This window comes from Calidris pugnax, unplaced genomic scaffold (genome assembly GCF_001431845.1).
Source record: "Calidris pugnax isolate Ruff unplaced genomic scaffold, ASM143184v1 scaffold111, whole genome shotgun sequence".
Lineage (NCBI taxonomy): Eukaryota > Metazoa > Chordata > Aves > Charadriiformes > Scolopacidae > Calidris > Calidris pugnax.
In genome coordinates, this window is record NW_015090872.1 from 5,768,488 (window position 1) to 5,790,800 (window position 22,313).

The following is a 22,313-nucleotide window of genomic DNA, read 5'->3' on the forward strand; positions in this document are numbered from 1 at the left end:
AAGCAAAAGGACCAGGCTGTAGCAGCCTCCTGCCGGCATGATCTGAGGGGAGGAGAGCAAGCGGGCGAGGGTGAGAGTGCGAATCCAAGGCACATGAGATTTTATCTAGAGGCTTTTAAGGAGTAACAGCTCACATCTTGGGCTTTTTTTGGGTGAGGGATGAGATCTCCAAACAAGAATACTCACAATTTAGGCAGCCCCAGCCCCATGGGCTGTCCCAGCACGCATGGGACGAATGTGCACTGTGGAAAAGCCTGAGTGACTGCTGCCAAACGACTGGGAAGATGCAACCCACGGCGTCTGTTGTGTCTGAGATCTCTGTAAAGTCTCTCGCATCCTTCCTCAAGTTTAGTTTTCCAGTGGAGGCTGTCGCAGTAATGAGAATGTCTCCCATCTGCTCCTCACATGGCTTGGCACATTTAGCTAGAATATCTATATTTTTATTATGGGGTTAGCCAGTGGTAACCATGACGATTAGACTTATCACGCAGCATTTTTTTCCCTCCTCGAGTCAGTTTGAAATGCTGACAATTAAATAGATACAGTACACTTTAGAGATCCATCAGTCTCTTTGTTGTCTTGACAACCGGAGTATATTTAGAAATGTAACAAGTACATGGAGTTCAATTGCACTTTTGCTAAAACATAGTTTTGTAGCTTGAGAATTTAATCTGTTGTTTGTAGATCCAGGTGCTTATTTGAGCTGTGCCTGACTTTCTCCTTGGTCTCTCTGGGAAGCTCCTACAGCAGCGGGGAGACTTGGCTGGTGGAAAAGAGGGTCCTTGTCGGGCAGGGAGCCTGTTGGAGAAGCTGGGCATGGCAGGGTCTTGGGCAAGGGGCTGGCAGCCCCTGCGTACTCGGGGTCTGGCTGTCCTGTACCCCTGGATACTTGTGGAGCCCTGTACCCCCAGGTACTTGTGCTTTGGCTATTGAGTTGCAGTGCAAGCAGAACTTACGTGATCATTGTCCCAAATCTGCTGTTCCTGCAGATCCAGCTCAGCAAACACGTCTGGAGGACAGTAAAGCGGTGTGTCCAAGCATCCTCTCACCCTCCCAGATGAACAGCTGCCACGATCCAGTAGCATTTTGGTGCAGTAGGGCTGTACAGTGCAGTGAGACATTGGCAGACCGTGATGGCTTTCCTCCTGCACCTGAGCTACCTGAGCTTTGGTTGGAACTGGGAGCTGCTCTCTGAAGGAACAGCAGAGACTGTTTCTCCATATCCCTTCTTCTCTTTTGTCTTTGATTTGATGGGAGCAGGTTTGTTTGATTTTTAACAAAATACTTTTACTACTAATTATTTTTGGTTTTTGAGTCCCTTCCTATTTGACTGGTAAAATTGAGCTTATCCTCTTCTCATTAAGCTGGACTGGCAGCATTTTGGCTAGAGGTCTGGAGCTCTGAATGTTGAGACTGCATCTAGGGCTGGAAGAGCAAAAGGGAGTGCACAATGGAGTGGCTGTAAATTCCACCGTTCCTCACTGCCTCTATGCATGTACTGATGTCCTCGTGGGTACTTGTTTTGTGCCTGTGCTGCTCTCTGGCCATTCCCTTTTGAGCCAGCGGAGAGCTGGCCATACCTGTAAACATGGTGATGTGCCAGCCCAGAAGAGCAGCTGGGGAACGTAGCTCCTGCTGTGATGGAGCAGCCTGATGGCTGTGAGATGTGGGCTGGCACCACAGTGCCCTTGTTATGCTCTTAGCACAGGACCTGGCAGTGGCTTGCAAGAGACATCCAAGATCTTGGAGTATTTCTGCAACTTGAGTAATAAATGAGTGAAATTAAAAGCAGACGAGGAAATAGCTCAAACCTTCCCCACCACTCCTCTGTCTGGCTGACCCAGGTTGTGATGCTGGTCAAAGCTGTCCCTTCTGGAGGCTCACAGGTCAAGGAGCTGCTAAAAAGAGCTTCTTTGTTGAGGTGTTCATAGCACATCTTAATTGGCACCTGAACTCTGGGGCAGGGCTTGGAATGCTCGTGGAATTTCTGCAAAACATCAGGCAAGACTCTTCCATTTCTTCCTGCCTAAGGCTTGGGTTATAATTGATATTTGGCAGTATAATTTGGGCAGGCCAACTGAAAAAAACAAACAAACCAAGACTCTCCTTTATCAACAAAGCTCTGGCGTCGCAACAGTCTGAACAGGAGCTCGGTAGCAGCGGATGGGGTGGCCTTTTGCCCAAGGGAACAAGTTCATCTGCTGAGGTGCTTTAAAGAAGAGAACCATGGGTCCATGGTATGGATGTAACGATGGTCAGTGGCATCCACCCTTGGGCAGAGAGTTGTAAAACCAGTCAGTAGCATTGCTCTGCTGCTGGGGAGCATGGTCAGCACAAGCTTGTCCCTGGGATGCTTTATTACAGGGGGGTGAGAAGGCTCAAGGGAGGGAAGCTCGACCTGAGATCAGCTATTATGGCAAGTGATGGCCAACGAAGTGCATTTGTATTTCCTGGGTTGCATGTTGTATTGTCTGTCCACTAAACCTGAAATAAAATTTAATGAGGCTCAAAAGGAGGATGGGATTGGGTTTTTCTAGTGTCATTTTGCTTCCCTCATCCCTGTGTTTCTTTTTAGTTCAGTATCTGTCAAATAACATGGGGGATTTTTTGTTTCAGTGTGTGCACAGCTCAGTTTCATTTTCCTTTGCTCCCTCCATTTTGCCAATTTCCCAATGAAAAGCCAAAACCATAGTTATATCTCCACTCCAGCTTTGTTTGTAAACTGTTAACAAGCCTTTTTCAAGTGTTTAATAGCTGTTGGGGTTTATTCTTAAAATACAACCACCAAAACCCAAAGATGCTAATGAGTCTTCAAGAGTGCTTTAAACAAGTTATCCAAATCAATCTGACAAAGATAATGGTCTTCTATTAGAAGAAATTTAGCTGGAGGTTGGATGAGCTGTAATGTTTATGGGTCTGTAGATCTGTAACCAGACAAAATCAGAATAACTTCTTCGATTTCAGTGGAGCTATATCTATTTATTACAACTGAGGCTTAGGCAGCGCTTTACATGCAAATTGTAACCTCTCTGAAGTTAAGTGGAGTTTTGATTTAATTCCTGGAAGCAGTAATGTCAGCAAAGAAGCGAAGAGCTGGGACCCACATAACCCAAAGTTTGTAACTTCAGGTTGCTCTTCTTCCCTCGCTGTCAAGATCAGATTCCCTTGATTGGGGCTAGTAATTAAAATGCAGCTACTCTTAAGCATCTCCCAAAGGCAAGCAGAGAGCGTGGAAGTGCAGCCTATGCAGATTATATATATATCTCTACATACTTTGCAGAAAATGCCAGTAGTTATGTTGTTCTCTGTGACTGCTTGTGGTTGGGCTCTTGACCTGGAGCTTGTGCTTTCCAGCCCCTGCTGAATTATCAGGCTATAATGCTGAGAGAGCTGGGATCTCCTTTCCCCCAGCATATTTGTGTCCATGTGGCAGTTGGGAGATGTGGACCACTGCTCAGCACCCCCACTGTGTGTGGCATAAGAGATTCACCACGCATTCATTTCTGTTCACATAAGGGGCATTAGTTTAAAGCAGGCTTGAGGCATAGGTTAGCGTTAGCTATTTGAAGTCTTCAGTCTGAAAGCAACATCAAACAGGGAGCAGAAAATGTATCATGCACAGAAAAATCTCTGGGATTTTTCCCCCCCCTTTAAAAAATAACAATAATAATGAATTCCAAACTCTTCGCATATGCTGCCTCCTTTGTGGTCAGGACACCTGTCTGTCTCTTTGCTGTTACTTGATATGGGTTTACAGTGCTTGCAAAAATGTTAACATTAATTTTTTTGTCACGGCAAATATGAAAGGAATATCCAGTGTTCATGTGGGCAGGTCCTCAGCAAATTTCTCTGTGCTCCTTGAGCTCTGATGTGGATCTAAAGCAACGGCTGCTGTTCTCCTCCCCTGTGCTCCCCTTCCTCCACCGTGGACCAGGAGGGCAAAGCTGCTGCCCTGCGATAGGCGGTTCTCCTGAGCAAGGGCAGTTGATGGTGGGGCTAATGGGTTTCAGTCTGGTTTCCTTTAAAAAATAATGTATGTGACTGTCTAGATATGTCTCTCCTCCCTTCCTCCCTCTCTTTGATGATTTTTAACTCCTTAGCTAATCTCAGCTATGTTTGTTAGAGATAATTAGGCTTTAGGAAAATACAGGTGAGGATGCAGTTAGGAGGAGCTGGAGGTCACCTGGGGCAGCTGAGAACCTGGTGGGCTGGGAGAACTGGGGCAGGCAGGGGTGGATTATCACTGATAGTATTTTTTAAACTTGCTTATTTCTCCAGGACTGAGATGAAAGGAAATAGAAAACACCAGAGTAGGCTCAGATATCAATAAGCTGGAAGTATGAAAGGCTGCTGGTTGAAAGCAGCTTGTGGTAACTTAGAAAACCTGTGTTTTCTTTTTAACCGGGCATCTTTGGAGGCACCCGAAAGGAAACCAGGGCTGGAGGTGGAGGTAGGGTTTGGGCTGTCCCACCCTGATGCTTTTTCCAGAGTTGCTGTGTGTTTAATGCATCCCATCTCAGTTTCGGTTCTTCCTGGTGCTCGCACGGCAAAGCCAACGCTGTGGGGATGACTCACCATTGGACTGAGCAGAGGAGGAGGCTCAGAAAGAAAAGGCCCTTTAAGCGTAAGAGGCAGAAAGGTGTCTGATCAGGCTTTGAAAGAGACCTTGTTACCTGCAGCCCTTATGTCAGTGCCTTTCACCAGCTCTACAGTGATTTAAAACAAGTAGCTTCTCTCCCAAATAAACCTCAATGACTCTGACACTTGCTCAGATGTGATCTGTCCTGCCAACGTGTGAAAAACCCTTGTATGGGTCAAAACAGGGACAGGCTGACACATAAGTTGTATCAGAGGGGAAAAAAAAGCTATGGTCTCCTCTGTACAGAGGGGCAGCTGGTGTTACAGGCCCTTTTGGGGCTGTTTTATTGGTGGGGTGTCACAACCAGCTTGATTTACTTTCTCCTTTTACGATGAACAAAATGGTTATTCTGACCTTTCTGTTTGCACCTGCAGAGGTCCCTTGGAAGATCCTGTCCATACGTCTGTCTGGGTGCCTGCCGCGGCTGCCTTGCTTCCAGGTGAGGAATGGATCAGGTCTTGGGGTTTTTGCTAACTGCTGAGCTTAGAGAGAGTGGGAAGACCCTGGGACCACATTTGGTCATTCAGTAAATGATGGCCTTTTGTGCAAAGCCTGGAGTGGTGGAAGGCCAGGCAAACCCAGGAGGCTCAAGGTGGTCTTACTATTTCTGGATCCGGGTCTGGAGGCAGGAAACGTGCAGGTCCTCCTGGGAGTGGGAGTGTTGCATAGGAATGATTGCGTGGTCCTATGGGCCGTATAACTTTTAACAAGACTTTCCTGTTTGTGGACCTGAACTTGCTTCCCGTCCATGGCATGGCTGTCTGCAGCCAGGATGCACTCACAGCTGATGATGGAGAGTTGACCGTATTCCTAGATTTAATCTAACTGTGCTTCAGTGGACAAAAGCAGAAAAGTATATAAGCCTATTGAGACTGACCTGAGTAGAAGTTTACATGAGGAGCAAATTAATTAATTCTTCAGAATTGCCAGTTCCCTCAAATTCACTGGAGATACTTAGCTGTGACTTAAGGATCACCCTGATAAACTACCCCAAACTCCAGTAGCAGTCTCTTGCCGGATTATGTGTAGGACATGAATTGTGCTTTGTGCCCATCCCATGATACGATGATTCGACTGCAGCAAAGGTAAGGTTGCAAAAAAGGAGCAGTGTCAGGGCAGTAGGTCTGTCCTCACGCCTCTCTCAGTTGTGCCATCCCAGGAGGCAAAAGAGGTGCTAGAGGTGCTACAAAGTCATGGCAACTGGGGGAAGAAAGCAGCGAGCAGCCCTGTTGTGAAGGAGGTAACGAATGAACAGGGATGGCTGGTGGGTGGTCTGTAACTGCTCGGTGCCATGAAGTTCTCCAGTAGGAGAAGGAGCACCAGGGGCTGCCTTGCGAGCCGGCTTGGATCCAGAGCAATCCATTGCCATGTGGGAAGGTGTGTACTGGGACTTGTTCTTCCACTGCCCTGGTGGTTTCCACTAGTGGAGCTACTCCAATTGCCTTGATGATTCCTGACTTGAGAATCGCAAGATGTTTACCCTGTTGTGTCACTGAATATAACTGCACTTCCATTCTTCCCTTTTGATACTCAGTGCACATCTGTCCTTTCTTCCTTTCCCCTCTCCTTGGTTTTACATTTTTTGTGGGTTTTTTTTTTTTGTTGTTGTGTAAATTACGGCTAGCTGGAGATGAGATTTCAGCATCCTGTTTACTGCAAACAGTTGGGGACATTAATAAAACTTGAAAGACAAAGACAGACAAGGGTTTAATAAGTAGCGGACAAGAGATTAATAGCAAGACAGTAGAATTTGGTTCAAGGCCTGGTCTTCCCAGTTGCTGGGTATGGAAGATTAATGGCAGCTTTTCTGTTAGTCTCACTCTTTCTGTGACAGCTTTCCTAAGTCTCATGAACTGCCCCAGTGGGTTGCTTTAAATATGAAATCTAGGAAGAAGCCCATCCTTACAGACTGTTAACTAATGAGACAATATTAGTTCTGCTTTCTATTCAAAGCTTAAGTAACAGCACCAATATATTTGTGAGTGGTGAAGTCAGATGTTCAGGTGCTTGCAACTCTTCTCAGGACGAAAACATATCATAAAATTTATCTTGCCAAGCAAACTGTCTCCAACAAATTGTTTTTTTTTACTCTGTGTGCTGTGCAAGAGATTGATTTATCTTCTCTTGACTGGGTTTTCAGCTTTGTTTCCTTGGAAAACTGGACTCTTGACCTATTGCATCTGGCCTCTCATTAGGCTTTGTGTGAGGTTAGAACGCTGTAAGAAAATGCTAACACTGCAAAGAGCATTCCTGGTTAAATTTGTGGGAGACCTGTAGAACGTGGGACAGTATCACAGAAAATCTTTATGCTGGTAGAAGGGTGCATGCTGTTTGGGGTCTCTTATGTAGGTGTTCAGCCTCAAACTTCAGCCTTAAGGCTGAAGGTGCCAAGTCAGGCACTGCAGAAGTCCTTTGGTGTCTGCCCTTATGTATTTTTGACAGTCTTCACAAAGATAATCCCAAGCTCTTGATGCGCAGGGTTATAGCAATATATGGGTATGTGTATGGGCAGTTTGGGAAGGAAGGAGCTGTGTTCCCGTAACAGTGAGCGTGATGAAGACAGGGCTAACATCAGAACTTTGTATAGCAATAGCTGAATTTCTTTGCCAGGGAAGAAAGGCTATGTGTTGCTTCTGCGTCCCTGTAACAAAGCTCTTCCCCTCTCGTCTGCTCTTGCATGCAGTGCCCTTGGCTTTTCAGAAGTTAATTGATTTGTCCATATTACGATTCTCTCTTTAATTTTATTTGTGTAAAGAAGAACACGCGCTAATCTTTCTCCAGAGAAATGTTTCACACTGCTCCTCTTTGAACGTTTGGCCCCGGGTCTGCCGCATTTCTTAATGAGTCTGTAACTAAACAGCTACGGTTCCCACACGCTCCAGCCTTGACACACACATACTTGTACACCCACGTGCCTGCTCCCAGTTGAACCCAGCAGCCTCCCCGCGCACCCTCGCTGCTTTGGGATTTGCATGAGCAAAGCAGCACCTCCCTGGGAAGCCCTACACGTGAGAGGGGGCTTTGTACCTGCAGGTGTAGATAGATTTGGCATCGCATGAGCTGTCCTGTGAATCTGAAGGACTTTAACCTCTTTATCACGCTGTCCCCCCACCCTCAGGCTTGTTTAATGTGCCTCCTCCTATGGGTGAGGACCAGAGGTAGCGCCGAACACCCAACACTGAATTACTGTCTGGTATGCCACTGGCTGCCAGATCTTTGATAGCTTGTTTTTAATGAAGATTCCTCCTGTAATTCCTAGAATATCTTGCAGTGCAGAAAATGAGCTGTGTGTGTATTTTGCTGTGGGCTGAATTTTTTTCCCTGCTCTTCACAGTTCCCTCCGTGAACAGAGAGGAAAGGGAGGGGGAAGCAGCTGACTGCTTTTTTTTGTTGTTGTTTTTCTACTTGACTTCTGTGAAATATGTGGGGATCAATCGCTCGCAACTAACAAAATGTTTTTGTTTCTCTTTGCAAAAGCATATGGGAACTGCAGGAAAAGCATATGGGCGTTTTTAGGAAAACATATTGGTGAATGGACAAATTATAGTGGTGCCAATATGTTTTGGATGTCTGGCTAGACCACTACTACTACCACACTTGCTGGCATGCAAACCCATCCGCGAGATTTCCAGCATGTGAGCAGCGTGTAGCTGCTCCTCGGGAAACACAGGCTGCTTCAGACCCCTGTTAAACCAGCGTTGTGATCCATCTTCAGCGTGCGTGACTGCCTCGCCATGTCCTGGACCAGGCTCGCGTTTATGGCAGCATATCCATTCTCTCAGTAGACAGAGCCCAGAGCTCCACTTGCAGCTGGCTGTGAGCAATGATAATGGTAACCATTTTTCTTTCTAAAGCCCTTGACTGCAGTCCTAATAGCACCTGAGCATCTTGCAAACAGGCTGGGTGGCCTCCAGTTTTTCCCTGCTGCTCTATCAGGTCTTTCTGTGTTAGCTGGAGCTATTGTTTTTAATTTCTTTGTCACACAGGCTGCTTTTGAGGAAATGCAAAACATTTGCGTTATTTCTTCTGGCCCCAATCCTATCTGCCTTGATACTGGTGATCCAAGGAAAGGGATCCATGAGCTGGGAGGGACTTGGTGGGGAGTGGTAAGGGGATTAAGTGGTTTTGGCAGGTGGGTTGGTTCTGGTGGCTCGCAGCATCCCTATAGTTTGAATTGCCCTGCTGTGGACTCCTGTGCAAGGAGGAGTCCTCGATAGCTCTGCCTGGGCAGCTCTTCCCGCTCGCCCTGTCAGTGAGGGGGTGCTGCCTGCCCTGCCTCTGCCTGCCACCAGCACGGCTCTGCTGGGCTGCAGGGATTGGGAGCAGCTCTCTGCCCACGTTTGGGTTTCAGCAGGTTTTACAGATTGGCTGAGGTCTCCTTGCACAGGCGTGAACAGGGAGAGACACCTTGTGTCCCTAAGAGCTCGCAATCTAAATAGACAAAACAGGGCTGCTGAGAAGGATATAGTGGTCTCTAAATGTCGGGGAAGATGGGCAGTAAATTAACCCAGGGGTGGTTTCATGAACAGGTTCAACCAGTGTGAGCTCGTACAATTGCTAGTTGAGGTGGTCCTGCTGTCCATGTGTCCCCAGCCCTCATTTCTGCCCGTATGGTCACTTTTATCCTTTATAGGTGTGAGTGGTGAGACAGAGGACGGGTCAAAACATGTGGCTAAAGGCTGAGGGGATAAGCAGGGTGCACATTTGGACAGTCATTTGGGCATCATGTTGTTTATCTTGGTTATGAACCTGCACTCTCATATTCTGAGTGGTAATTCAGCACCTTTTAGTGTTCTTCCTCTTATGCCAACTTCAGAATGATTTGCTAGTGAGTAATTTTACATTATTTAATGTAGCCACTTTCCTTATAGCTCTTTTGTTCCGCAAGACAATTCCCTATTTTATTATGCAAACAGTACATTAAGATCCTTGTGGGCCAAAGTTCCCAGCAGTGCTTGAGATGACGGCAGAGAAGTAGGTTATTTCAGAAATAATGATTCTCTCCTCTAGAAGCTTTCTTGGAGTTCTGCTTTAACTGCGTTTGATATTATACATGCTTAAAAAAAAAAAAAAAATCCAGTACTTCCTAAATGTTATAGAGCTCAAAAAATACACTGTATGCCTTGTCACAATATTTAATGCAGAGTGCTATTTACAGTAATGAATCAAAATGTCAGTTTTTAAAATATGAACTGTCAGAGTGTTCCTACTTTGCAGAAAACTTTGATATGACAGTTTGTTAATCATATGACTATTACATCAAATGTGTCTCAGAGTACTTTTGCTCAACAAAGTCTTTTTTTATTCCTTCCCCCTCCCTTTCCACTGTTAATTCTGGTAGAGTTGTTTGACTGAATGCACTTTGATTAGAGGTCGGAGGAATCCGGAGCTGAATGCTTTTACATATTGACAGATGGGATGGTATCAATGCCTGTGCTCGTGCTGATCGTGGTCACCTAGCCTTAGGTACAGCCTGGTTTACCTTTACCTTGTGTCCCCAGGGTTTGCCCCAGGCTTGCTGCGTGCTGGGGCTCAGGCAGCAGCGCTGGTGGAAATGAGCCCCGTTGGAGGAGCACTGATGCCTCCAGGTATAACTCAGCATTTGGGGCAGCGGGGGTAAAGCTGTCTCTTGAGTAACAAAAAGCTGGCTTGTACAGTAGCATTTCTAATCCCTATAGCTTTAGCGTGAAGGGACAAGTAAAATAAACATCTTAAGGCAGCCTGTGAATCCTCCCATGAGCTGAAAGGGCTGCTGTGCAGGGCAGGGTTGGTGTTGCTCCTGGAGGAGGAGCCAGGGGGCTGGGGATGCCAAGGTCCTTTCCCTGGTGGCTTTGATTATTCTGGACCCAGGTCAAGGAGTGTGTTTGTGCCCTGAACTTCCCTCTGTGAATTTAGATCAGGGTACTTCCCGTTTTTTGTTCTTTTGTTTGCTTATCTGTAAAATGGGAGTAATTAATTGATATTAGTTAACTCAGAAGTCTCCTCAAAGCCGATTACTCAAACAACTGCACTTGAAGACAAGGGAGAGCTTATGTAGATAACTGTGCTTTGGAAAACAGCCTTTGGAAGGAGAGGGTTCGGCATGCTAATGGGAAGACCGGAGGCCGGAGAGGAGTCTCAGGTGTAGCAGAGCCATGTACCTCTGCCCATAACGTCTTTGTGCCACATGACCTGGGGCTCCAGATGGATTCCCACTGCTTATTAAAACTCGTGGTTACCGTTGCGTAGGTCTTACAAGTGCAATATTTTTGATTTGGAGTTAGCCCAGCACAGCTATGGGAATAGGAGGAGTCTAAAAAGGCACAAGCTGTGTATCAGCAATCCAGAAGTGTGGGCAATGCAAGACAGTAAATTTTGAAATCATAAAATCACAGGAAGGTTTGGGTTGGAAGGGAACTTTAAAGATCATCTAATCTACCCCCCTGCCGTAAGCAGGGACATCTTTTACTATATTGTGTTGCTCAAAGCCCTATCCAACCTGGCCTTGAACACTTCCAATGATTGGGCGTCCACAACTGCTCTAGGCGACTTGTTCCAGTGTCTCATCGTAAAAAATTTCACTAACATTATTGAAGAGATGATAAGAACTTGTTTTCAGGGGTTTAATTGCATATTTAGGTGCACTTCTGAGTAGCACATTAGCCAGATCTCATATGTGGAAGGCACAGGTAGGGGCGCTGAACATGTCTGAAGTTTGATACGGTGAGGCTCACTGGGTCTCACTGGTGGAAAGAGATTTGGGAAGGTGGAGGCATTGCTGTGGCACCTCCACAGTAGTATCCTGCTGATAGAAAATAGAGGGGAAAAGAAGTGGGGAAGAAGATGGTTGGTGGGTGCAGAATGATGGCACGAGAGGCTCTGCTGGTGGTGGTGGCTGGCGTGGACCACCAGGAAGCCTGAGAGAAGCTGTCTGGTGAAGCCAGTCCCAGAAACTCTTACATGAACGTGCCCAGGGAAGAGGGGCTGCCAGCAGTGAGGGCCACTGACAGAGCTGATGTGAAGGTGTCACTTTTCATACTGTGTCTTTGTCACCTTCATCGAGCAAGTGCTGCTGTTCACTGCGTTCCGTCATCCCGTGGAGGACAATTGATTATTATTCAATTTTAATTTTAGACAAACCACATTGTTAGTGCGATGATTTTTCCTTTATTATCATTACTGCAATGGATGGAAAAGGAGCTCTAACAGATGTATGATTAGCAGGGCATGAAATTAAAAATGTTTGTGTACAAGGAAAAGGTTGTTTACTACCAAATTCCTCATTTGAAAACTAAGATTGGCCATGTGATTCTGCAGCAGGTACACAGCCCCCTTCCCTTCTTCTCTCCCAGCAGCATCAGCTGAAAAATAACAGTATTTTAGATGTTACCTGTATTAAAAAAAGTAATAACACAACTCAAAGGTCAGTACCTGCCTTTGGAAGCAGATCTTCTAAAGAGCTTGTTCTCCCGCTCTGGCACTGATGTGTCAAGTCAAGAAAATATTTTGACTGATGCTTAAGTCCCATTGATTAGGGCAAATTGAACATTTTCTGTCAAAACTCTTCTGGATGGAAAATAAGGTTCTGATATGATTAATTCTGAGTGTGGGTGTATACACGGGTGAAAATTATTTGTTGTCAAGATGTTGACAAATACAAATTTGGAGTCAGTGCTGCAGCATACATGGAGGGGTGCGGATTGGTATGTAGTACCCATCCTTTCCCCATCCTTGTGGGTCAGTCTTGTAGCCAAACCACATCCCCTCATTCCATGCAGCCTGGGAGTTCCTGATGCACTGGCATGGTGGTGCCTCCTGGGGTGTGTAGTCTATGTGAGTGCTTCAGAAACTGGAAACCAGCCTTCCACACCTGCAAATGCCGTCAGCTCTGGGATGGTAGTTTTGCATGGGAATGCTTTCAGGCTCTGGTAGAAAACCATGAGCATTTAGATTTTTCTCTTAAAAATGGTATGGGGATTTTTTCACCATAGAAAATATCTGTCTTTTTTTTCTTTTTTTTCCATGGTAATGAAATTTTTACTTTGAGAAAATCATCTGTTGTCTTATGAGCTCTACCTGTGATACACAATTCCCAGGTACAGCTGCTTCTTCCTGACTTCCTTTAAAATTCTGGTAATGAATTTTGAAAGAGCTAGGTTAAGAAATGTGCATCAGAAACACTTTAGCTGTGTTATGCTGTTGAGGTAAGTCTGGTCCTACATAGGACTGCACATTCCTCAGGTACTTTGAGTGTCTCGCCTATCTCATTCTGTTCTTTTTGTCCTCTAAAAACTTTGTGGCCAAGTCCAAGGCTGGTGCTGGTTGAAGTATGTGGGGCTACTCATGTGTAAAGTTTCACCTGGGTGAGTGTTTGTAGGACCCAGACCCGAGGCAGTGGTGTGATAGATTCTGCCCGCTGAGCCTGGATGGCATTGAGCAGAAAATAGGGAGAGGGCTAAAAGATTGTTCCTGGGCTCTGGGAACAATTGAGACAGAAAATTGCTTCCAGGATTTCTTCACTTTTCCGTGGAGGGTAATCAGCCTGTGTAATTCTCTGCCACAGGAAATACTGCCTGAATCTGTTACCCAAAGACAGCAAGCAAAGTTTAGATAGCAGCCTGAATACCAAAGGTACTGCAGAACAGGGACTGTCCCTTAAATATGCAGGGGTTTTTTGGTATAGTGACTGCTATATATGTTATAGGATGTCACAGTAGTGCAACTAATATGACAGATAATTGAGTATTGGCTTAGGTACTTGGTGTGTTACTGGTACACAGTTAGACTTTGGTGCCCTAAATAAGGAGACAAATCTGTATGCTGAGATTGTAAATGGAGTTTTGTTTAGTGTGGTGCTCAGGTTGTAAGTCTGAGATTAAGGGGGAGGTTAGAGCAATTCCAGTGAGATGACGAGTGTCTGGTAACTTCATTCTTGTTCTTGCCTAATTTTTAATCTTCGCTCCATAAGTGTAAGCAAATAGCTGTTTCTGCACCTCTATTTGTTCATCTGGGGCAGCACTTGGGCTACTTGCAGCCCAGGATTTGTGTTAAGTTTTAAATAAGGCCTTTCAGTCACATGTTTTATTGCAACTTTTAGGGGAAACTATTTAAATTTTTTACTTGAGTGAGAATAGTTGTGGCCAAATCACTGTGTGAGCATTATACCTGCTGGGCACTGAAATTTGATTCCTAAATTTCCATTAGCAGGTCATACTGGGCCAAAGGATCTTGAGCTGCTAGAAGAGAAAAGAATAAAACAGAATGAAGTTGGTGTTTGGTTATGGGCTCTGGATGTCATTGTTCCTGGCTGTTCATCTGGCTAATGTTTGCTTTTGTGTAGTATTTGTCTGTGTCTGTGCTTCTGTGCACATGGGGGAAAAGGAGGACAAATATCACTGGGGTAGATTAGCATTAAAAAATAGTTAACTGATCAAAGCCATAAAGCTTGTCCAAGTGAATTCTTCAGAGAAATAGCTTTGAATTTCCCAAGCAGCCGCAGGCCATAAAAGCGAAGCGCTATCATTCAGAGATGCAAAAAATCCCCTTCTGTTGAAGTGTTGGTCCTATTTGTTCCTTTTTAGGAGGGCATTCAAAATGTTTTCTTAATTTCCTTCTGAACAGCTCACTGCTATCCATCATGAGCTTTCCCCAGCCGAGATAGCTCTACTCCCCGTCAGTGTTAACCCTCCACTGAAATCTGTATATCTGTACTTTTGCGTTTTGGATGCCTTTCAGCTCTGTGCACTTTGCACTGGGATGGCCCCTACAGAATGCTTTTTTGTCTCTGAGCTCAGTGTGTTGTAAAGAAGGGGCTAAATGTTGTCCCCAGTGTCTGGATGGAGGTGACAGATGCAGATGGAGAGTGATGCCTGGAAAGATTTCCTATGTGGCCTGAAAGGGTGGCAGAGCAGCCCTGTTCCACGATGCCATGTTCTGTATTGTCGTTGGTCCTGCCTCAGCAGGAGCACCAGCCCCACCAGGTCTGCAGAGCAGGTGGGGCAAAGTGGGAGGGAATTTCATTTTACTTAGGTGGAGGAAAGCAAGCCCATTGTTCCGACTGCTCAGAGAAAGTTATTGAAGGCTCATACTGAAGGTTAGGCAACCAGCCTCTGGGAATTGGTCACATAAATTTGCTTTATGCTCGTGAAAGTCTCCCTTTCACAGTGTTTTGCTTTGTTGTTTTTTCCTAAGATGTACAAAAGAGTGAAGAGCTGTTGTATGGTCCATACATAGAATATTTGGATAGCATCATCATTTAATAGGAATGAAAATTATATTGGTGTTGCTCACAACTTGCCAAGAAAAAGGGAAAAAGTAAAAAAGAAAGAAAAAGCTCTCAGAAGACACAAGGTGCTTTGTAGCTGGAAGTGCCTGTTGCCCTGCAAGGAGCTCAGCTGTCCTTTTCAGTTCCAGTCTTCTCTTATTGAAAATATTTTACTGCCTAATAACTACTAGCTTTTTAATACTGCCTAATTGTATGCCCACCCTCCCAAAAGAAAAGCCACACATATTTTTCTACTGTTCTAAATGTTCAGCTTTAGAGCCCCTAGGGAGGGGGTGTTAATGGCTGTGTCCCGGGTGACTTTCAAGCAGAGAATTCCACTTTTGCTTCCCTTTTGAAACTTGGAGTCTCATTCTCCAGATAACCCAAGTTTCAATATGACCACATTTAAAGTGTGTGTTTGTATGTGTATATATATGTTTATTGTTTTTTGTTTTTTTTTTTCTGGTGAGTTAATGAAAGTCCTAAGTAGTCCTAGAAACTGAGGTCATCCCTGTAACAAGTGGGCAATGCGTGGAGGGCAAAGCCGTGACTCAGGGACAAGGCTGCAGCTTTTGGAAAGGGATTAGATCCTTGCACAGGTGTGGGCATGGCATTTGCCTGTGCCATGTGTACACATCCTGGGCCTGGTTTCTGTGGCAAAGCAGAGATCATTTACCCACATAGCAGGGCCGTTTGCGAGGGTGAAGTCATCGGTGTTCAGTTATTAAAGCAGTATAGAGGCCCATCCATATGTGGGGTAGCGCCAAGCAAGTGTGAAGCTTGTCCTTCTCCCAGGTTGTACTTTGGCCTCTTGTACAGGCCATATCCTACCCTCGGATGGGAGCGGTGCTCAGCTATTGATAATATGGGCAGAAATTGAATCTGAGGCCTAGGGCCTTTCTGCACAGGGGGAGAATTGCGAAACAAAGCCAGGGTGTGAATTTAAAGTGCAATAGCCGTTCCGAGCGTACTTCTCATGTGGGCAGTCTTGTTCTGCTCTGAGAGGGCCTTTGTGCAGTTCTGCTTCATCCGTTGCCAAAGGCACTCTCAGTGCAGAAAGAAGAATGCCCACACAGGGAGCAAATAGCTTTTCCAGGCTATTTCACCATGCTGAGGAGTCCCAGGAGATGGACATGGTTTCATGTCCCCATGAATATTGCAGGAGCTTACCCTTCATCTCGCTCTTCCACCAGAGCTTTCATGTGGGGAGACGCTCTTTGCGATGGGTGGTTAGTGGAGTTGTGTCTTCCTGACCCTGCTAGGTGCGGTGTGTGTCACTTACTCACCCGAAGTTATGGGGCTGGCCTCAGGGATCCCTGAGATCTTGGGCTTCTCTAGATGTTGCTGGTGTTGGACTTTGGCACTCTCCATTAGTACCATCTCCTCTCATGGTGTGTCCTAGCGGCTGAAGAGAGCTCCTGTGAGATCATGTCTGCCTTCATGTGTTGTTCCTTTTCATATGAAATCGTCAAGCAAACCTGTGCACTGGGTATGATCATTATCTGAATATTGTTGAACAGAAAGGAAAAAAAAAATCCCATCTGTTCTACAAAGAGGCAGTGTAAAGAGCAGGCTCTGTGACTAAATAAATTCACATCTGTTCAACAGAACCATCAAATGGAGAGCAGAGGGGCCTAATGTGAATCACATGTTGAAACCACAAGTATGAGTGAGATGAGCTGCAAAAGAGAGAGCCTGGAAGTGTTGATCCATGTGAGCAACTGTTGGTTTCTCTCCTTATTCTTTCCCTCTACCAGTTTCCTGAACAAGTGATGTAGAATCCAAAAAACAGGGATGTGCACATGTCTATGCATACATATGTGCATATGTTCATATTCCTTGCATGATGAAATAACCTTTCTGTATCATCTTGTGCCATTAGATCATAACTCCAATTGGAAGGGCAATGGATTGTAGAGGGGGCTGCAGAGGAGGGAGGGCAGAGCTGGCATGAAGAAAGCAAGTGAAACGTTATTCCTGGTTGTTGCTTCACAAAAAATGTCTTTGAGGTAGCTGGCTTTAAAAAGGGACTTGCCTTCAAGGTGATTCCTCAGGATGACGTCCTCAGCAGTGTCATCTCAAGGAACTTGATGGGAGCAACCTAGAAACTTCAAAGGGTTAGTTATGCCTCCATGTGCTCAAGCTAGTTTTGAAATAGGTGTCTGTGTACCAGTCCTAACAGGCTGCCTCTTTCCATGGATCAATTTAATTTGTTGCTTAGGTTTTTCCCTTAGTGTTTTAAGTCCTGCAGAAACAAAGGGCAGCTCAAGTTTCCGTATTGGTTGCATTTGCACTTTATTTTTTTTTCTGTGCCAAGAACATATCAATACAATTTCAAAACATAGTATTTTTATGACTTGAGGCAGCAGTTTCTAACTTAAAAACAAGAAAGCTTTGGGGATGTGCATGCAACTCAGGTGCCTCGGTTATGTTATTTGGCTGGTCTCCACAGCCACTTAGAGAGTCCGTGCAGAGGAGCGAGCATCTTTTCTCCCACAGGATCTCATGAAAAGAAACATGCAATAATTTCAGTCTCAAAGGTGGTTTCTTGTTGCTGTCGTGCCTTTTGTCCTAGATATTTTGCAGTAAACGAGGCCAAACTCGCGGGAACAAAGAGTGGTGGTAGATAGGCTGTTAGACCTGATCTGCACGGATCCTGATCTCCCGCGGTTCAGTCTGCTTCCTGTACCTGGCAGAGAGCTGTGCTCACACCGCTCACCTGGGATGGGGGCTCTGCAGGAGTGCGCTGGAGGTAATGAACCACTTAAGGGGCTGGCAGGGCTGAAGGTCCCCGTGGAATGATTAAGGTGTTGGCAACCGTGTTACTTCGCGAGAGAAATCCGTGTGTTACACGGCAAAGGCACACTGAGACGCCTTGCAGACACTTCGTTGCGTGTGGGAACAGGCTTTGCTTAGACCCGTGAGATAGCGGTAGCAACTATTAGAGGGCATTTGATTAACTGAGCTGTGTGTGCACTTACCAGCTGCGTGGCCCAGCTGCCCTTGCGCAGTTAGAAAGCAGAACACAAGTGGTTTCCAGCAGTGGCTAAAACGCAGCAGTGTATCACTGTCTCTAGATACATTAAAAGTTTTGTTCTTCCTTCCCTCCAAAAATTCCCTCTGCTCATGATTCATTTCCTCTCTTCCACCACCCCCCACATTCTCGTCTGAGAAGGTGCACTGAAGATAGATGAGTGCTGTAATGTTTTCCTGCAGACTGTCAGATTTGAGCTGTTTCACGTCTAGGGAACCAGTGTGGCCAGTCTGGTATGGAAACTCACAACAAAACTGCATACTGATTTCTGGGAAGGACGATAAACGATTAATTTGGGTTGTCAAAACCAGCAGACACCAATGTGATAGCAGGGGAGCAACTGGAGTTAGCTTTTTGATATGATGAGTTTGTTTAGCGAGATTGCAAGGCCAGTGTGGATGCCTGGCTGGGTTAACTTCATCGCTGGCACTGTGGTTTGCACCAGCTGAGGAATTATCTCCCAGAGCTTTGAGTATAACTATTCTTGAATGAATGGACACTGAGATAAAAGGGAAGAAGAACAGTTTCCTAGGCTGGTGCTCAGTGGTTTTATGAGTTTCAAAGAAGAATTGAAAACCAAATCTCAAGGACTTATCTTCAGTCACAAGTTTCTATTCAGAGCAGAACTAATGCCCTATGATTACTAAAACAGAGCTTTATCTTGATGTGCTCTACAGTGTCATGGCATGCTTGCCTTTGCTCTTAATATTCCTCTTCACCCATTTCCCCATGCTTACAGAACACAGACTCTTTGAAAAGCTGTCTTCTCAATGAGCTCTATGTTGTATTTATTGCAAATACCATTGGGGTAGCTAACGTCACCTGATGACTTACCCTTCTATCCATGTCACCATGGACCTTATAGAGCTCCTCCGGTTTAGGCACCATCTCAAAATATGCCCTTTATTCTTCCTTGTTCCTTGATGAAAGGACCTGGAGTAGGTGGTAGGGAACAGGTCAAATATGAGTCCGATGTGTGCTATCATTGCTAATAAAGCAAACTGGATATGGGGTTGCTTCAGGAGAAGCTTGAACAGTAGACTGAGATGAGTTACTGTTCGCCTTTATGCCCTACAGGAAAGGCTGTTATCTGGTCTTGAGTCCTCCAGCTGAAGTGGGATGTTGAAGAGCTGGAGAGGGTCTTGAGGAGGGGCAGTCAAGGATCTAGAGCACATGGTGTACAAGAAGAAGCTGAGGAAGCTTTGTATCCTGTCTTTGATGGAGAGTAGGCAATGGAGTGATCCAATGGCAGCCTGTAGCTATTGTCAGGAGTGTTATGAAGATGACGGAGCCAAATGCTTGTGTCCAGATGGCAAAATAAAATGCTGTGGATGTGCATAGTTGATGGGGAGTTTCAGCTGGAGAGTTGGGAAAAACATTTTCGTTGAGAAAATAGTGCAACACTCGAACAAGTCACCAGGTAGCAGGGGATTCTCCATTTTTGAGGTTTTCAAGGACAAAGCCACAGCAAGCCCTATCTAGTGTTGGTGATAGTCCAGTCTCCTGCTAAAAGCAGGAGTTGGTAACCTGCAGAGATCCTCTTTCTTTCCTGGCAGTACTGCAGGCTTTCAGCTTCTTAAAGGAGGAGGCACTTAAATCTTTATTTTTGCTTTGTGTTGCAAAAGGGAGACAAGAATACATTGGAGTGCTCAGTGATGATGTCAAATCACCTGTTGTGAAACTCGGAGAAATGTAGTCTTTTTTTCTAACTGTTTATATGAAGGGGTCTGCGTACTTCCTTTCCTACAATTTTCATGCACTCAAGTATCTTGCTTCCATTAGCTGTCTCTCTATCAGCACCAGTTGCCAGCCATCTGGCAGCAATCACTCTTCTGTGTATTAGGATATAGGATTTTCCATAGGAAAAAGGCTATTTCCCCTGATTATTTGCAAGGTGCCATGGGCTGAGCTGCTAGAAACAAGGCACAGGTTGGTGCAGTTCTCAGGAAGGAGGAGAAGTCATCCAGGGGTTTGTTATACTTGGGGCTGTGACTTTCAGGATGGCTGAGGAACTTAGGAGGAAAAGTTAAATGGATCCGGTGTGAGGAAAAGAATCAGGGATTAAAATTTTTTTGATCCTGGACACAGCTCCTGTCCATTAATTGATTTAATTGCTTGCTTTTTAGGCATCACTGTTTCAAAGTCTGGTTTGTATTGCCAGCCCCTTGAGGTGTCACAAGAAGGTTATATTGGTGTTGGTCCCACACTTGCATCCTTCTTGAGTGGGATCCATGTGGTGACCATATTCTGGGCTGCAGCTCCTTTTACATTAACAGAAATCCTCTTGACAGTTTGGGGTTCAGACTGCCAAGAGCAGATATGTTTTCTTTTGGGGACAATTGTTTACAGTGAGGGTGGTGAGGCACTGGAACAGGTTGCCCAGGGAAGCTGTGGCTGCCCCATCCCTGGAAGTGTTCAAGCCAGGTTGGATGGGGCTTTGAGCAACCTGCTCCAGTGGAGGTGTCCCTGCCCATGGTGGGGGGGTTGGAACTCGATGATCTCTAAGGTCCCTTCCAACTCTAACCATTCTGTGGTTCTATGACAGTGGTAGCTGATTCTTCCTCCAATCACAGCTTTTTAGAGGAGAAGTGGAGTGCAGGGAACCCATCGTAAAAGCAAAAAAAACCAAAAAAAACCAAACACAAAACAAACAAATAAAACCCCAAAAAACAACCAAACAAAAAAACAAACAACCCACCTACACCCACGCAAGCCTTGCTGTATAGGACCTCAAGCTCTGCACTGTTTCCTTGTTCACTCTGTATGGGTGTCCCGCTCTCTACTGAGCTCAGATCCCTGCTGTTTCTCCCCAGGCTGAGACATGTACACACAGCGCTCTGCAAAGCTAATACAATTATCTATGTGTCAATATGCTGCCAGAGTCACATTTGGTCCCACTGGGGTCTTGTTGATATCTCACTGCTGAGCTGAATGTTAGTTCTGCACGGTTCCTTCTTGTTTACAGCCAGCATCAGCATCCAAACAGCCTGGGCTTGCTCTAACAGCTTTAACCTTGCCATCTCTTGTTGTGCTGATTTCTTTTCTCTTATGTGAGACTCTCTTGATAAGCCTCATTCCAGAATGTCTCCATTGGTTGAGAAGTCCAGTCCCTTAACCATTTTATTTGATGTATAAGCTCCGTGTTGCTTGGCAGTGCCTTGCTGAAGTAGGAAGCCAAGTACTGCGCTGTGCTATAGGCAAGACAATGAATATGGGCATAGAAGGAATAAAAGCAGCTTTTTTGGCAGAGGGATCTTGAAAATAAATTGTGTGCAGGAAAACAGTATTTGTGTAAGGGAGCTCATGGTCTGAGGCTCCCAAAATAACTTTTCTGCATCATTCTGCCTGTTTTACTGTCCTTGTTAATATTGTTTCCTCTCTCATACAGAAAATTCTGAAACATCCATCTCATACTTTTCTTTGTGGTGTAGCAACAACCTCACAAACTTGTAGGTCAAGTTATCAGGAAGAGGAGCTTTAAAAATTGGAAGAAATTTGTCTGGCTTAGAGATACCTCCTGGGGCAGCTCTTAAGGTTCAACCACAAACTTTGCTGTATTTGAGTAAGCATTTTGGGCCGGCCACCAGGTCTCCCTCCTCTATTGCAGTTGCCCTGGGGTTTTTTGTGACCACAAGTAGCTGAGGCCTTGGATTACTGTTTTATCCAATATGATTGTGTTTGGAGTGGCTGAGGATTGTCTCATACCACAGAAGTCAAGAACCAGCCTGCTCTCTGGTGAAATTGTAATGCAGTCATTATAGCTGGATTAGATTAGATAGATATATCTCCGGGGAGCCAGTGCTATCTCTTTGTTTCAATGCACATGGGCCAGTCAAGTTCAATTTATTGGGATTTTAAAGCCTAGTTTGTCATCCAACACCAGAATGTGACATGGCTGTAAAAGGAAGATCTTGTTCATCAGCTTTTATGTGTGTGTTTTGCAGCAGCAGTCAAATTCAAATAGCCTCCATCTAATCCCAAAACTACTAATGCAATTATATTGGGAAAGAAAAGAAGTTTTATGTTTAGTTTGCCCTTCTACCTTTTCCACTATTCAAGCTGATACAAGAGAAATGATCTAAGAAGGAAATTTAAGAAAGGGTGTCCAAGCAGCAGGGTTTTCGTGTAAGAAAGAATGTGATATTGGGTTGGTATCTAATGAACTATTCATGGTGATATTAACCTGTCAAACATCTTTGTAGCAGAGAGACTGTTCTTTACTCTCATGTCTTTACAATCTCTACTATGGACTTGCTGTCTTCCTGTACTCTTCCTGAGTAATACTGTAGAAGTTGTAGTGATTTTAGTACATAAAACAAAAGACACATCCCAAACTGGTGTGGATCTGCTGGCAAAAACCAGAAGTGTTGATGCAGCGGTGTTGGGGGGGGGGGGGC

The 22,313-nt window shown here is 45.2% G+C and overlaps 1 protein-coding gene across 1 annotated transcript in view; it reads left to right on the forward strand.

Moving 5' to 3' along the window:
• Positions 1 to 22,313, forward strand: part of LPP (LIM domain containing preferred translocation partner in lipoma) — a 316,293-nt gene that overhangs the window by 73,661 nt on the left and 220,319 nt on the right. The window contains exon 4 of the mRNA XM_014945829.1: positions 5,014 to 5,078. The gene's annotated coding sequence lies outside the window, so the exon portion shown is untranslated. The remainder of the gene's footprint in view (positions 1 to 5,013; positions 5,079 to 22,313) is intronic.